Here is a 13,185-nt window from a genome sequence, read left to right on the forward strand (position 1 = left end):
GAAATCACTGTAAGGCTTGTAGAATTTAAATTTTTCATTAAATCTTTTTCAGCATATATGTCAACAAAAGCAAAACAAGGATAATGGAATGTAGTTGAATTAAAGCAGATACTGCTGAGGGAATTAAGATCAGGAAATGACTCACAAAGCTGTAAGAGTTTTGCTATTTGTGCAGCAGAAAAACTGACCATATAGTGGGGATATAAAAGTAGGCTTGCCTTAACATGAAAGCATTTCTGAAGATGAAAATGTGTTACCACCAAGTGTAGATTCACGTTTCTCCTGAAGGTGAAACTATTTTGCAGATTAAAACAGTGTTGGACCAAGACTCTAATTCGGGACCTTCGCCTCTCGTGGGCAAGTGCCCTACCTACTGAGGTGCCCCCAGCATGACTAAAGACTTGTATTCACAGCTTTTTCTGCCAGTGCCACATCTCCAGACTTCCAAACTTGAGTGCTCCTGCAAGAAAGCGTACAGTGGAGACGCGGCTTAGCCACAGCCTGGGGGATATTTTCAGAATGAAATTTTCACTCTACAGAAAAATTTAGGAGATATGGTACTGGCGGAAGTAAAGCAGTGAAGATTGGTTTAGCCCTGCTTCAGGGGAGCTCATCCAGTAGAGAACTTGCCCGCAAAAAGGTGAAGGTCTCGAGTTGGTCTGTCAGGCACGCAACTTTAATCTACCAGGAAGTTTTAGATCAACACACACTGTTGCAGAGTTAAAATTTCATTTGTCTTCAGTGTCGCCATGTATGGGATATGGAAGGAAAACGTGGGACATACTACAGGAGAATGCTGAAGATAAGGTAGGTAGATCACATACCTAATGAAGCATTGAAAAAAATTGGGGAGAGTAGAAATTTGTCACCCAAACTAAAAGAAGGTATCGGTTGATACAATAGTCTGAGACATTAAGGGACAGTCTAGTATTGGTCAAGTGATGGAGGAGGGGTTGGGGGTGGAAGATTGCGGAGGGAGAAAGAGATGAATACAGTAAGATTGTGGATGATGTAATTTGCAGCAGTTACTCGTGGAGGGATATTATAAAGTAACATGGAGAGCTGTGTCAAACCAGCCTTCAGACTGAAGACATGTTCAGCAAATTTGGGGCTAACTACCATAAATTATGGGTGTTCGTAATATTTCACTTGTGTGCCTGTAATAAGCTATAGTAAATGTGCTAAGAGGAGATAACTGACAGTGCAAATGGCTGCGATAGGCAGGTACAGTGAAACCCATATTTTAAGTTTTTGTGGGATTGAGACTTGAAAATCATAAAATTTAGGAAAACGTCAACAGCTCCAAAATACAAGCCAAAAGGTATAATTGGCATATGTGATTACGATTTTTTAATCACCAGATGTATAAAACAGGTAAAAGTGAAGGAAATTAAATGTACAATACAATCTTAATACAGTAATTTCTGGCAATGAATTTCATGTCCGTAAATATCAGATGTTCAACATAAAGCAAACTTGTAAAAAATTGAAGTTGCCCACTGGGTGCATTGTGATAGCTATTTTCCGCATTTACGACCATAAACCACACATAAAAATGTGCATTTTGAGACATCTTCCCTTTGAGTTGACTCAGGAGCAAAAGTTGAAGTTGATGGTGAATTGAACTGAAAACTATGAATTAAGCGGAAAGGTGTCTGAATTTAACACGAGGGTTTTTCCCCCATTCTGTAGCCAACGTCGGTGTAATTGGGTAGAGTACACTTCAAGCCACATATGCACTAAGCTCGAAACGTGTTTTCTTCAAGAAATGTATTTTCTTTCAAGCATGTTTCTGGCTACTTGATGTCACTTGTCAGAAAAACCTTTTGAAACAAGGTAATGGCTATCCCTAGCAGTGTCACTACAGATCAAAGAAAGTTTCAGGCCAGCTACTGCATGGCGCAAGTGTATGTTGTTGGGTAAAGAGTCGTTTTTTCCTCTTCCTGTATTAAGTTTTCTGGGAAAAAAAATGCAGTAGATAAAGCGCTTTAGAGTAGTTGTTGACGTACCAGGTTGACAGCTGCTTGTGGACTATATGATGCAAGCAGTAGAACAGCAGCAATTGAGCAAGATGATCTGCAGAAAACGGCAGCTACATTTTGTAGAAAACGGAGTAAGGTTGTACGTCATAGCTAGCTTCGAAACATGAAATAAATACTCGAGGCTCTGGAATGAATCTCCTGTTAACAAAAAAACTAACAGCATGTCTGGTTGTAATTGCCTTGGTGAAATTTCTCTTTTTCTAAGAAACTGTGATACCATATTTACCAGGAATTCAGATCATTCGATATGAAAGTGAAGTTACGGAAACTAGAACTGTTTCCATATTCAATTCCCAGTCAGTTCATAGTATGTTTTTGCTCACCAAAGGAGACTACGCAAACTGACAGATTTCTTACTAATAATCAGATTTCATCAACCACTAAAAAGTACTATACAAACTCTCCATCAAATTGTGTCGTAGTTGTAAAATCAATTAAGAAATTCTTTGATAAATGCAACCTTATTCTATAAAACTACAGAACAGTGAGAGATACTTACAGCCTGAGTCACATATCACAATGAATAAGATTGCACGATGACAATGCTATCTGTGTGTTTGCGTGCTCCTTTGAATATTAATGTTGCATTATTTGTAGTGTCTGCCACGTCATATCTACACACGAGGACACTAAGGCTGCGTTCACACTCCCGGCCGAGCCTGGCCGGGCTGCCGCCCGCTTTGATATCAAGCACATGGTTTTGAATTGGCGGTGTTCACACTGGTGGCCGGGCCACGCCGACAGGGCGTGAGCCTCCCGGAGCTGAGCCGGCGACATCCCGAGTGTTTACTATTGCCAGCGCGAGCCTGTGGAGCAGCACTACAGCTTATGAAGTACACTCATCACACGTCTCCCTTCTGCTTTCATCACAAGTGTGACTGCACTCGTCTTATTTTAAGATGTTACCTCACATTTCACAATCAGTGAGGAAAAATTACGTTTATTATAAGAATACATGCGAAATTACTTTTATTTCATTTATTTATTTAATCTACCGTATTTACATGCATTTACAAAAATAGCTTGCCAGCGATCGCGGCATTGCCGTCACTGAATAGTTCGTATTTACTTGTAAACGGAGGCAGATATGAGTGTCACTGAGGGACGGAAATGTGTGCCCACCAGATGACAATGCACTGTAAAGTCATGCTGTGGCACGTTACTATAAGCTGTTGTCTGTGACATCTTTTTGCGATGTTCTTACCTTAATGAATGCAGAATAACATTTACATGACATTAACTTGTGTCCAATTTGGTATCACAAATTCGGCTAGTATGACAGTAATGATGCAGTTTCCAGATAATGGAATGAAGTAACCAAGGAGTGTTTCAGATAGTACACACAAATATAATTTATTTTCCTTTATAATTTTGTTTTATTTGCAGTGAAATGAGATACAGTAAATAGCTAAGTACTTTAAATTCCAAAATTTATTTTTGAAAGGTTTTTAATTATTTTAAGTTGTTTTAACGAAATATTCAACAAGTGTTCCTGACACATTACGAACGTAATGTGGAATTTCTGTTGAATGTGGCACCAGCTGTCTGCATATCAGCATTGTTACAAAACTTTTCAGCTTCAACATTGCATCCTTCTGTCAATGACAATATTATGTAGACAAATGCCCTTGACTGTGTGATCAGCTACGTCAATGGATGTTTGAATTTCCTTCCTCAGTAGTCTCCATTTATTGGTCATTATACCAAATGCACATTCAGCAACTTTTCTTGCTCTGGAATGCATATCATTGTATAGAATCTTCTCGTTGTCCAAATTTCTGTGAGGAAAAGGTCTCATCAAATTCTCTAATAAGGGGTAATCTTCATCTCCCAAAATGATGTACGGTAGTTCCTGACACATTCCTTCAAGTCTTGTTGGTGGCGGTAATAACAGCTCCCCATTTGTAAGTTTCTTATATAACATACTTCCTTTAAATACACCTGCATCGGACTGTTTACTGTAGGCACCAACATATACAGCTATAAATTTGTAATTTGAATCAACAACTACTAGGAGTACAATTGAATAAAACTGTTTGTAATTTTAAAACATGCTGCCAGAAAGTTTAGGACATTGGACACGTATGTGCTTCCCGTCTATACATCCAACACAGTTTGAAAATCCCCATTTCGTATACATTTCACTGGCAATTTCTTTAAATCGAGACACAGTTGGCGTTGGTAAATGAATGGGAGCAAGTGACTCCCATATGGCCATACAAACGTCTTTCACCACCACTGATACGGTGGACACTCCTAATCGGAATGACGATGCTAGTGCATGAAAAGGAGATGCCAGTGGACAGACACTTGCGAAAAAGAATCGTAAAATGTGTTACTCAAGTGTGGTGTTGGGTGATGTTTTTACAGTTTTGTTTGCACAGTATTTACTTAGTTCATGTAATTTCAGTTATACAACAATAAATAGACATGGGCATACTATATTCTTTCAATTAAAATAATGAAATCTAAATGCAAAGACCTGAGAGACAGTTACAGAGAATAACTTGTAGAACTTGGCAAAATGTCATGTGATCCAGGGAATAGTATATTAAAATGCAATTCCACTCGAGCTTGGTTCTGTCATGTGATTTTCCTAAGTTCCAAGAGCTATGCACAGTTCCTTATCATTGGAAATAGAACCACTGAGTCAAAGGGCATTATCTCAAAACTCTTCGCCTATCAATCTATCTTACAGGGTAATGAAAAGAATTCTGTGAGGTCATCAGTGGCTCCACATGATGAACCATCATCACTGCCAAGTGCTGCATCATGAAGAAAAAAGTTGGAAAATTCTGAAGGAGTATTTCTGCGATTCTTCGTTGAAGGCACAGCAAGACATTACCCAAACTGACGAAGCCATTACTTACTAATGATTCTCAGGTGTCCCATGAACTCTCTTCCCCTCAGAGGTAAGCATTTGTGAAATTTAAAATACAAAAGCATGACTACAATTAATTGGCAAAAAGTGTGTACTAACGAATCCTACCTTATCGTTATACACAATTTTTCTTCTGCTATTATACTTCTGCGAAAATTTGAGTTCTGTTTCGAAATTTTGTCTTGAATGTTCTGCAGCACATACTGAAATGTATTATGATTCATTCTGTAATATGAATAAAATTTTTCAGGATAGTTTTTAAGTTCTTCATGTAAAGAAAAGACTCTCCTAAATATGTCACTATTTATGGGATGAATCCATAACCTAGTTCTTCTGTACTTCAAAACTCGACGAGTTACTGCAGAGTCAAAACGATACCAATAAACCAAACCCCCCCCCACTGTTCAGTATGTTCCTTTCTAAATATATCTGTGTTAATGGCAAGCAGAGCAAAAGTAGGTTACACATTTCCTGTAGGGGTCAGAAGTCAGAATGCAGACACGCCAAAGGTAAGCACATATCGGAGAATGAGAAAATGTGAACTCCTTGTCCAATGGAGCTGGGCTGTTCAAGGTTTCGTCTTCTATTCACAATGAACATAATGTGAGAGCTACTAGGTCTTGTGACCTTATGCAGTGTATGAGGAAGAAATCTTGTCATTTCATTTGACTGGTATGTACTGGAAGTTTGTACAGTGCCTCCAGAGGCCATTGTTGACAATTGCTGGTGACTTGCGCTTTTATGGAACAGGTTCTGCAAAGGTTAGCAAATTACTGGAAACTCAAACTGAACTTTTTGGGAAGCACTGGGAGCATCATATGCGGCCTTTTGGGTTTGGTTCCATTATTTTTTGTAAATAGGTACTCCTGTCCACGATAACACATGTATAAAGTCAAAACAAGTGCCATGGTGAACAGATAACTCTGCCATTTTGAAATGTTCTGCATCCTCACTGTTGAGCTCTGTCCACTTATCACTGAGAACCAAAAATCTCAGCAGTGGTGTTGCATTGAAATATGCAATTGCATGCGTGTTAATTGAAAATGCACACACACTACATTGCTATTTATGGTCTCCTCATTCCCACAAAATAGTAATACCCAGGTCCATTCTGTCCTGCCATTGATTGAGGCTGTGACGCCACGAAGGAACCGTCGCTGCCTCGGCACAGTCTATTCTGCAGTTCTCTACAAAGTAAACGTTCGAAATGAGCATTCAATTTTCTAACTTTGGCGGTGGGAAAAGTGCTAACTTGTAGACAAGCTCTATGTGACGCTCATTTATATTCTGTTTACATCATGTCTACAAAAACTTGAAGTAATAGATGGACACGGTAGTTTTCACTCAAGAAATTATGCAATTGCTTTATTTATAGGAAGCATTTGGATTACCTAACTGAACACACACACACACACACACACACACACACACACACACACACACAAAATTTTCTCACACCTCAAACGGTTGGCTTTATCTTCTCTCTCTCTCTCTCTCTCTCTCTCTCTTTCTCTCTCTCTTTTTTATTATTATTATTATTATTATTATTAAATCAAGGTGAATGAATAATGTTGGCCCTAGTTAAAGTTTACTTATATAAAAGGGCACTGAATAAAAAAAAAAGTGCTGCAAAATAAGATTTACAGGAAATAGTGGTAAATTAACTTAGAGTCCGCCGGTCATCAAAGTTGGTTATGTAGTGTGGGAAACAATAAGCCAATCCTTGACACTGAGCTGCATCTGCTTTCTTTGACTTGTCATTCGCAGACAGCCAATGCAGTCGGATAAATGTTCTCGTCCTGGTGTAAATCTTAATGAATTCTAGGTGAATAGTGGGGAATCGCTCATTAAGTATAGCACACAGGTTCTCGTCGACAACACCGGTTTCCCTGGACAAATTGTTGTGTCCACGGATCTGGGCAAAAATTAATTCAAATTTGCTAACTGTTTCGAGCCATATTTTTGAAGGCACAAGCAAACACCCCCGCCCCCTCCGAGAAACCATGCCCAGCCATCCTCTCGATGTCTCCTCAGGCACTCAGGCAGTGTGTGTGACCTGTGATACTGTCTGCTTCGATAAGCTACATATCCAGCAAGATATTTAAATCCTTCAGTGCTACAATCGGAAGCCAGTGACATTGGAGGCACATCAGATTCTCCTCCTCCAAAATCTAAGTCTTCTATCTCCTTCAACCATTGCCAACGCCTCAAACATATCAGCCAGGATATTGCCAAAAACAGTTGCAGTCACGAATCTTCCTTCTTCACCTAGCTCAACATACAATGCATTTGAAAGAGGAATATCATGAGGGCAATTCCATAGTTACGGGTGTTACATGTACACACCTTAAAATCAGGAAAAGTAATACAAGGGAAAGTATTTATTGAATTTAATATTAACAACTTTTAAGTCTTACATTATATTTCATGTTAGAAATGTTGATACTGGAATTGTTTTATTGTTCGCCTGGTTATTAATCAAAAAAGTATTGTTATGGGTGTTACCAAAAGTAGACCTGGCCCCTGTTATGAGTTAGGGAATTCTCTAATTTCTGCAAACTTGAAGATGATGTGACTTACCAAACGAAAGTGCTGGCACGTCGATAGACACACAAACAAACACAAACATACACACAACATTCTAGCTTTCACAACCAACGGTTGCCTCATCAGGAAAGAGGGAAGGAGAGGGAAAGACAAAAGGATTTGGGTTTTAAGGGAGAGGGTAAGGAGTCATTCCAGTCCCGGGAGTGGAAAGACTTACCTTAGGGGGAAAAAAGGACGGGTATACACTCGCACACACACACACACACACACACACACACACACACACACACACACATCCATCCACATATATACAGACACAAGCGGACATATTTAAAGGCAAATAGTTTGGGCAGAGATGTCCATAAATAGAATATATTGCTGTTACGGGTGTTACATAGATGCATCAGATTTGATTCTTGAAAGAATAAATCTACCTCTTACAATTGAATAAAAAGAAAATAAGTATTGTAGTTTATTTGGAATAAAAATATGTGCTTAAGAAAACATATTTGAAGGATAAAGCTATTTATTACACAAAAACATTTATTACAATTTTATAGTTCAACTAGGCCTAGATATTGTTACTTACTTAACAATTCCCTCATTTTGTAGGCCTAATAAATTTATGACAAATGTTTTCTTATTGTTGATAGGTTTAAAAACTTCATTTAAGAATCTTTTTCAGCAAAATCCAACTCAAAATTGAACTCATAGTACAAACGGTTACCTTGTTGTTTGATTTCTGGTGTTGTTACCTTAGATAGTACTTGACTGAATTTAACAAAACAAACACGAGTTGCATCTAGTTTAAAAAGTGTTTTCCTTTTTCCTACTGACTTCAGAAACATTTTCACATCCTCCTCTTCAGCAACCTCACTCTGGCAGATTCTCAAGAAACGGTATTGAATTTTGGATAGGGTTGGCTTCTTTTTGTCACTTGGAATGTCAACCAAGACAAATAATCCAAATTTTAAATCAGATTTTTCAATTTTATTAGTTAGGCTTAACTCAAAAGCACTTCCAATATTGTCTTGTGATTCAGATAGTGCAACAATCTCCTGATCAGAATCATCAGAACTGCACATTTCATAGAAGTTTATGCATCTTTTTGCATGTAATGTTTTAACGTTGGCTTCTTCAGTAATAAATACTGACACCCTTGTCATTAATGACTCTGCTGTTTTTGAAACCAGCAAATCAGTTATGTTATAAGGCCGAAAGTGATGGCAGCCCTGGATTTTAGGAATCGCTTATAAATTTTTCCACCTTTCATCCAAAATAGGAATGTTATGCTCCACTGTTATCTTATCAACCCATAGTACCTTAATTTTAGAAAAATTCTTCAGAGTGTAGTCATAAAAGTCAATTGCGTTGTTAATAATAACTTTCCTAGATCTAACAGCTGTCCACACACTCCTCTTCAGTGCACCTCCATTGCCATCAATGGCTCATTTACCATGTGAACTGGCAAAAAAAATTCCACTCAACTGTCAATCCAAAGTCTCTCTCAAAATAACATAGATTGGACAAAGTATATTCATTTCTGAACTGCCCAGCACAGTTGTCTGAAAATATAAAAACTCTTTTAACTTTAGGAAATGCTTTTATAATCTCCATTATAACAGTTTTAAGAAAAGTCCACACAGAATATTTTGTGTGTGAAAGGTCGTTACTGATGACTGCATAGGACCTGACTTCATGGTTTGCAAACCAAATGCAGAAAGTGCAAATAGTTATTGTGAATGCGCCCAGTGTGCACTCTGTACCTCATCTTGTGAAATTAGAGCATAATTCTCTGCAAAGTCCATTTGAAGAACACATTCTTCATTGTCAAGGCTGTTTTTCTCTCCTTGGAAGAAATCACTCTGCTTTACCTTCACGTAGCAATGTTTTTTTTAAACTGAGGCAATTTGTCAACCAGTGATGCTAAGGCATCATCGCAGCACCCTGAATGTTCACTAAGACAAGGACGATGTTTCGCATCATTTTCCCATTGCTTCCAGACAATCTTTTTAGTTAAGTCAAAGCCTTCTGGGATAAATTTGCTCAATTTAATTTGACATTCCTGGCATGACCCAAAAACATAGTCTTCGTTCTGTCAATTACAACTTAATTCGTTCAATAATTCCTTGTGATTGCTTGGAACAGATGGAACAGCTTTGCTCAAAGACTCAAGTATGCTTATAAAATTGTAGTGGTAGATACACACACATACATACATTGTGTGGTGTATATTATGATATGAGAACAAAAAGGTCGTCACAGTGAATAAAATGTGGACTTTCCTACAGAAATATCTGGATGGAGTTTTTTGTATTCCTCATAAACCTCTCCTATAGTCAGAAGTAAGTGATGCTTTTGGAATTTCTGTTTACATTCTCCCTTTTTCCATACAGTTAAAACATCTTTACGCCCAGGAGATTGGCGGCTAATGTCATCCCTAGGGAAGAACTTGTGAATTTGTAGTTTTTCCTCTTCACTTAAGACTGGAGTTCTACAAGTCCCAATAGGAGAAGATTCATTTGGAACTTTTGATCTTGCGAGTTATAGTTTTTTTTCTTTTCTCTGAATGCTCTCACTCTCTCTCTTATTTTTCTTCGATTCTTATCGCTAAGACATTGATTATTTTTCAACTTTTCTTTAACCTGCAATTTTCTTAATTTGTCTCTTTCTCGTTCTTTCTTCAAGTAAGCTTCTCTGTTTTCTTTCATCTTTTCTCAGTGCTTCTTCACTCTTTCCCTTGCTGGTGCTGGTGCCATGGTCTGCGAAGACAGAAATGTAGGCCTATTTATGTGTAAACATAACACTGTGCAGAGAGATAAAAGTAAAAGACATTGTTAAATATAGGCTCTTATCAATGACTAGAATTTGCCTCAGTAAGCAGCTTACTGGGCCTATATAAAATTTAAAACTGAGGTTAGCAATATTGTTGTTCTTGGAAAAGTTAGAATGGAAAACGTAAACTATATGTAATCTAAAGAATTTTGGGCTTACTTAAATTTTTAGGAGAATGTCGGTTGAGTCAGGTTAATGCCCTAATGAACTTTTATAATGTAGATGTAATGCTTAAACAAATGTATGCAGAGGAATAAAAATTTTAGTTTTCATGCTTAAAACTGTTTTCATATGTAATAAACATAGTTAAAAAACTTTTTTCATTCATAATAATATCGTTTGGTTATAATTTAAATGTAGGGCCTAGGCCTACTAAAGATGAAGGTGGCATTCTAATTCAAGTTACGAGTGTTATGCATGTGTTAAGTAACACCCGAAACAGCTCTAAGAGTGTTAAATAAGATTTCAAAATGCCATGTAATGATATGATATTGTAAAACATGTGCATAACCTCACATTTATGGAAAGGTATTGCACAGAACAAATTTACTAGATTACAAATTAAACTTTTGTATCTTTTTTGTTATGGGTGTTACAAGCTGCTTATATATTATAAAACTAACAAAACAAAGAAATGCAATTAGCTTACCTCAACAAAACGAATTATTATGAGCTTTAACAATGTTGACTTCAATATTCTTTGCAACAATAGAACAATCAGCTATAGATAACACAACTAATACTCATCTGGAAATAGCATAAAACATACCTCTCTGTGGTGCCATAGTGTAGTGCACTTTAAACGCTTAGTGAAGGTAGAAATTAAATTTTTTCATATTTATGATTATTTTGCAATGAACAAATGTATTTGGCATTTTAAGGTTAAATTTGTAATATTGTCATTTTAATTTTTTTGTCACAAAGTCTCTTTAACATGGAATGACCCACGAGTGTTTGCTCCCAACAGCAACAGTCTTTACCCCGACCGGCGAGGGATGATCATAAAAATGTCCAAGGCCTCTTATAAGAGAAAAAAAGTTCTCCAAGCAGTCTTTGATTTAATCTTGTTGTAAGAATATATTCAATATTATAAACAGTTAAGTCACTGAACAGACCCAAAAGTGACCGAACAGTTTTCAAAAATCCTTTCTGAAATGGTAGGAGCTGCTTTGAGGTGCCAACACGCATCTTGTCACAACACTTATAAAATTTACGTAGGCACTGTTCTTGGGCTTGAAAACTGACACGAAATCCACAGGCTAGTGATTTATTACTTTCTTTTGTTCTTGAATTAAGTACATCGAAAGTGTCATCCACCATCTGTATGAAATCACTGACGTGTCCTCCTTCAGGCATCAAATACCGAATCGCCTGTGCAGCTGTATTGATAGCAGCTGAGCGTACTCGCTGTCGCTCTCTGCCCTTCACTGTAATGTGTTGCTGAGATAACTTAGGGCATATTTTCATCTCGCCACTGTCCAAAACTAACAGTTTCTCGAACACAGTTTTTGTCACAGCCTTGTTTTCCAACATTATTCCTTGATCCAGCAAGTGGTTCCTTAAGAGTTTGAGCAAATGGGGAATGTCAGCAAACATCTACACACGGGCGTGGAAAACAAGTAACGCCAAGCTCCTTCCAGACAGAACTATTCTGTGCCCCCATGTCTGCTACTGCAGCCACAACATTGTAGCAAATGCTGACCAGGGAAACAATTACTTCGTTCAAGAGTGCTGCTGTCATCTGAATGTCAAAATTGTAATATTTATTTATTCATCCGTAGAACAATAAATATTGTATGGATGTCGTCAGCTTACAACACATGAGCACACATTTACATTTACAATGAAACAGGTTTCTCATATTTTGTGTAGTTTTTATAACTAGTCATACACACATTTTTAATTACATAATATTTTTGTGATAATGTCATATGTTGCTAATAATCTACATCTATGTTAAATATTCTTTTACAGTATAACAACTTTTACTTACTAAAAAGGTTTTAAGCTTTTGTCTGAAAGTGAGGGGCTCATTTATTTCTTTAATTTCCTGTGGCAATTTGTTATACAGTTTTATCCCATTATAAAATATACTTTTTTGCGTCTTTGCCTTGTTCTTTCTATCTAGACGGAGTTGGTGACAAGCTCTTGTTTCATGGTTATGTATTAGGCTGTTTGTGTTGTACATGTTGAGATTTTTCTTAATGAACATTATGTTCTGAAAGATATACTCACAAGAAACAGCTAGAATGCCTAGCTTTCTAAATAATTATAGACAGTGGGCCCTGTTGTTGCTGTTTGTTATTATCCTTATGGCTCTTTTTTGTACTTTGAACACAGTTTGTATGTTACTGGCACTTGTTCCCCAAAACATGATCCCATAGGACTGAGTGTAGATATCCGTAATATGTTATTTTAAGACAGGTATTATTGCATACCGGTGCAAGGATTCTAAGAGCATAGCATGATGTGGATAATTTCTTTGCCAAAATGTTGACATGGTTTGTCCATTTCAGTTGGCTGTCTACATTCATCCCTAAGAATTTGGTACTTGTTACACATTCTAATTCATTATTATTAACTTTTATTCTAGTGGCATTGTGTTTTTTGTTCAATTGGAAGTTAATATAGTTAGTTTTCTTTACATTTAGGGTTACTTTATTTTTTAATGACCAGTTGTGGACATCATTGAGAGCCTCGTTTGCTCTTTCTGACAGTTGTGTTGGATTTTCACCTGTTATTACTATGTTGCTGTCATCAGCAAAAAGTATTTTTTCTCCATGTCTGATACTTTGTGGAAAGTCGTTAATGTATATAAGAAACAATATTGGGCCTAATACACTCCCTGTGGGACGCCTATATTCACATTTTCTGGGTCAG

Source organism: Schistocerca cancellata, chromosome 11 (genome assembly GCF_023864275.1).
Source record: "Schistocerca cancellata isolate TAMUIC-IGC-003103 chromosome 11, iqSchCanc2.1, whole genome shotgun sequence".
NCBI lineage: Eukaryota > Metazoa > Arthropoda > Insecta > Orthoptera > Acrididae > Schistocerca > Schistocerca cancellata.